At 48.0% G+C, this 5,000-nt stretch overlaps 1 protein-coding gene across 3 annotated transcripts in view; it reads right to left on the bottom strand.

Moving 5' to 3' along the window:
* atp1b2a (ATPase Na+/K+ transporting subunit beta 2a) overlaps nucleotides 1-5,000 on the bottom strand; it is a 28,330-nt gene that overhangs the window by 17,069 nt on the left and 6,261 nt on the right. The gene's annotated exons all lie outside the window — the stretch shown is intronic.

Below are 5,000 nucleotides of genomic sequence, written 5' to 3'. Positions count from 1 at the left end.
CTACATCAACGTGATCAGCGAGGACGCCGCCAGCTGGCGTCGGAACTTCCTAAGTATTCCACTGCCAGTTCCTGTAATACGGTCAGTCACACCTCGGATTATGAACCCATGCAGGTGGGAAGAGCTCGGCTTTCCCGGGAGGAGAGAGACCGTCGGAGAGCAAGGGGACTGTGTTTATATTGCGGCGCTGCGGGTCACTTCCTAGCTGACTGTCAAATAAAAGGCCAAGCCCGGCAGTAGAGCTGAGGCTACTGTCGGGTGGATTGTCCCTGGGAAAATCCTCGTCCACAACTCTCCTCCCGGTAAGACTGCAATGGGCAGCCAGAGTCCACAACTGCCAGGCCCTGCTGGATTCCGGAGCAGAAGTTAACTTTATGTACTACAACTTGGCACAACACCTTCAGAGTCCCATTGTTCCTCTCACCCATACAATCTCTGTCAACGCACTCAATGGACAGGCTCTTCCTAGCATCACACATACTATTGGGCCTGTCACCCTCATCACTTCACTAAATGCTCCATGTTCTTTTCTCTGCAACCTTTGACTTTTTCTACCGAACAGTCTAAAGTGGCTTTAGTGTTGACATTGCTGTCGGGACGGGCAGCTCTGTGGGGAACGGCGGTGTGGGAGAACCAACATCCTTGCTGCTCTTCGTTCCACAATCTCGCGGAGGAGATGAGACGGGTGTTTGATCGCGCGGTAGCGGGTCGCGAGGCGGCACGCATGTTAGCCGATCTACGGCAGGAAAACAGACCCGTCTCGGATTATTCCATTGAGTTCCGGACACTGGCAGCTGAGTGCAAGTGGAACAAGGAGGCGCAGTGGGACATGTTCCTGCATTGGTTGGCTGACCGGATTCAGAAGGATTTTTACGATGGAATTACCCACTGATCTTGATGGACTCATCGAATTAGCTCTTCGGGTAGATGCCCGTCTACATCAACGTGATCAGCGAGGACGCCGCCAGCTGGCGTCGGAACTTCCTGAGTATTTCACTACCAGTTCCTGTAATACGGTCAGTCACACCTCGGATTATGAACCCATGCAGGTGGGAAGAGCTCGGCTTTCCCGGGAGGAGAGAGACCGTCGGAGAGCAAGGGGACTGTGTCTGTATTGCGGCGCTGCGGGTCACTTCCTGGCTGACTGTCAGGTAAAAGGCCAAGCCCGGCAGTAGAGATGAGGTTACTGTCGGGTGGATTGTCCCTGGGAAAATCCTCGTCCTCAACTCTCCTCCCGGTAAGACTGCAATGGGCAGCCGGAATCCACAACTGCCAGGCCCTGCTGGATTCCGGAGCAGAAGGTAATTTTATGGACTACAACTTAGCACAACACCTTCAGATCCCCATTGTTCCTCTCACCCATATTATCTCTGTCAACGCACTCAACGGACAGGCTCTTCCTAGCATCACACATACTACTGAACCTGTCACCCTCATCACCTCAGGAAATCATATTGAGAAACTCACACTTCTGCTCACTGAATCTCCACTGGCTCCTGTCGTTCTGGGCCACCCCTGGCTGGTGCATCACAATCCTAGGGTGGACTGGGGCCAGAATTCCATCTCGGCGTGGAGTGATCAGTGTTATGCTTCTTGTCTTATGTCTGCTTGTTCGTCTGTGTCTTGTTCTTTGTTGCAGAATGAGCCGGTGAACCTGTCTAACGTGCCCAAGGAGTACCTCGACCTGAAGGAAGTGTTCAGTAAGTCCCGGGCTGCTTCTCTTCCTCCACATCGTCCCTATGACTGTGCTATAGATCTAGTACCAGGTACGTCTCCACCTAAGGGCAGGTTATACTTGCTTTCTGCTCCAGAAAGGGAGGCCATGGACATTTCTGATTCTCTAGCTGCCGGGCTCATTCGTCCTTCCTCTTCTCCCACGGGGGCAGGGGGTTTTTTTGTGGGGAAGAAGGATGGTTCCCTGCGACCATGCATTGATTACCGATGGTTGAAAAACATCACAGTAAAGAATACTTATCCTTTGCCATTGATGTCTTCAGTCTTCGAGCGGTTGCAGGGAAGGTTAAGGCTGTAGTGGATTGGCCAACCCCAGATTCCCGTAAGACCCTGCAGAGGTTTCTGGGGTTCGCCAATTTCTACCGCCGTTTTATTCACAATTTCAGCCAACTAGCCACTCCTCTGACTGCCTTGACCTCCACCAGAACTATGTTCAGGTGGTCCAGTGCAGCTGAAACTGCATTTGCCAACCTCAAGAGCCGCTTTGTTTCAGCTCCCATTCTCATAGCCCCTCATCCCACACGTCAGTTTGTAGTGGAGGTCGATGCGTCAGAGGTGGGGGTAGGCGCGGTTCTTTCCCAGCGCTCTTCCTCGGATGACAAGATGCACCCTTGCGCATTTTTTTTCTCATCGTTTGTCGTCCGCTGAACGTAATTACGACATTGGTAACAGAGAGTTGCTGGCAGTCAAGTTAACTTTGGAGGAATGGCATCATTGGTTAGAGGGTTCGGGGGTACCCTTTATCGTCTGGACTGATCATAAGAACCTTGAGTATATTAGATCCGCTAAACATCTCAATTCCAGGCAGGCTCGGTGGGCACTTTGTTTCAGTCGTTTTGACTTTTCTCTTTCCTACCGTCCGGGTTCCATGAACATCAAACCCGACGCCTTATCTCGTATATTTGATTTTTCCGAGCACCCGTCTACTCCCGAGTGTATAATACCTGAGAGACTCATTGTCTCTACACTCACATGGGAGGTCGAGTCAAAGGTTCGTGCGGCCTTAGAAGGGGTAACGCCCGGGTGCCCACCGGGTCGGTTATTTGTGCCGGAGAGATTACGGTCTGACGTTATTCGGTGGGGTCATTGTTCCAACGTGGCTTGTCATCCAGGAGTGAATCATACAAACTTTTTTGTTAAACAGCGATTCTGGTGGCGTTCTATGGCTCGTGACATCCGGGATTTTGTTTTGGCCTGCTCAGTTTGTGCTCGTGGTAAGACTTCCAATCAACCCCCGGGGGGGCCTCGTAGATGGGGAACCAACTTATTCGGTCAACCGTATTCTGGACTCGAGACGGAGGGGACGCGGATTTCAGTACTTGGTGGACTGGGAAGGTTACTGTCCAGAGGAGAGAAGTTGGGTTCCTGCAAGGGACATTCTGGATCACTCCCTTATTGATGATTACAATCAACGGGTAAGTTCGCCTGGGAGCGCCAAGGGGCGCTCCTAGTGGGAGGGGTACTGTCACGGTTTATGGGTTCACTGATTCATTCTCGCTCTGTGTTTATGTGTGTGTGAGTGGGTGTGTCGTGATTGCTGCTGACTGGTTGATCAGCGCCAGCTGTAGCTCATCAGCTCAGCTATTTAATACCTGTGCTATCCGTCCTGTGTTGTCAGATCGTTTGGTGTTCCCGCTGTGTTCAAGTTCCCTGTTCCTGTTCTTCGTCTCATTGGATTTCGGTTCCAGTTTTCTCCTACGGATTGTATGTTCCCGGGATATCCACGGCTGCCCATTTGCGTCCCTGTGCTACCAAGAGTGATTATATCCTGCACATGCTTTATTTGACTCTTGCCTTTTGTCTGGTTGGGACTCTTCTAAATAAATTGTTATATTTCACATTCGCTACTGAATCCTCCTTTGTATTCGTGACAGTAACAGCCTAACAAATTAATATAGTGACTAAAAGGTCATATATTTGAATTTTGTTAAATGCATTATTTTGTTTTTAATGTTTAATTTAGTTAGAGGAAAACAGAATGTTGTTTTGTAGAGCTGTTACGACTGAAATCGAATTTGAAATGGAATTGATTAATTTTACAACATTGCAAGATTGTTTTATATGTAATTATTTCATTAATATATTTTATATAATTATGTTCAGTTCTCCTCACAGGTATAGAGAATCACATTAACATCCAGCATCATCACTAACCACAGACACACACACAGACACACACACAGACACACACACAGACACACACACAGAGACACACACACACACACACAGTGTCATGGCCAATCAGAATCAAGTATTCTGTGAAATAATTGAGACGAAGCGCCGGATGCGACACGGTCTGTATCTGTGTGTGATATTGTAGGCGGTGTACATGACCCAGATTCCCCTCCATTCAGTCCATCTTCATGTCATCTGTGTGTTTCTCATTCGTCCATCACTGAGCAAATGTCAGGAGAGACTGAAAAGTAAATCCTCTTACACTAAAACCACAGCCTCGACCATCTAAATAAAGACCATGATGCAACTCACCTCATGTGCCAGCCCAGCCATCTTAGCTTCTCGTGTAAGATCTCCGTCAAGATGGCCTCCCTTCCTCCCTGTGACGCTGACGAGGGTTTTGTCGCCGCTGGCACTGGCACGGATTCTCCCGCACCCCACAGGGGTACAGATGGCACTGGGGGTTTCTGGGTAGGCGGAGAAGGGAAGATGTAGCAAATGGAGACTGCCATGTCTCTCTCTCTCTCTCTCTCTCTCTCTCTCTGATGGCTGCAGTGGGGGATGGGAGTCAGATTAGTGTCTCCTCCTCTCATTGCCAGCCGCTGATGTCATCGATGCTCTCGGGCCAATCAGATGCAGCAACACATATGAAACGCGGCCAGTGAACTCATCTGACATAATATGACACACATTCTCTCTCTGATCTGTCTTTGATTCGGTCTGTTTGTATCAGCTGATTTTGATTGGTTACTTTGCATTTGGATGGTCAAATTACAAATTTGTAATGAATTAAATTTAATTAATAGTTTAGTTCAGTTAGGATTTTAAAATAAGCTTTACATCAGCAGCAAATCATTTGATATGTGAGAAAATATGACATTTAAAGCTTATAATACTATAAACTCTGATGATGAATTTTCATATTTGGTCTATATTATTGTAAGGAATATGATTGTCAGGTATATTGCAGCCTAGAGATCATATCTAGATGAAAAAATTGAATGACAGTATTAATTTAATGTGTTTAGTTCAGTTGAATTATGATTTTAAAATAAGCATTGAGTGTGTGTGTGTGTGTGTGTGTGTGCGTG

This window comes from Sinocyclocheilus rhinocerous, unplaced genomic scaffold (assembly GCF_001515625.1).
Source record: "Sinocyclocheilus rhinocerous isolate Xijiao unplaced genomic scaffold, SAMN03320098_v1.1 scaffold404, whole genome shotgun sequence".
Lineage (NCBI taxonomy): Eukaryota > Metazoa > Chordata > Actinopteri > Cypriniformes > Cyprinidae > Sinocyclocheilus > Sinocyclocheilus rhinocerous.
Note: the sequence above shows the minus strand (reverse complement) of the source record. Positions and strands in the feature narration are given on the sequence as shown.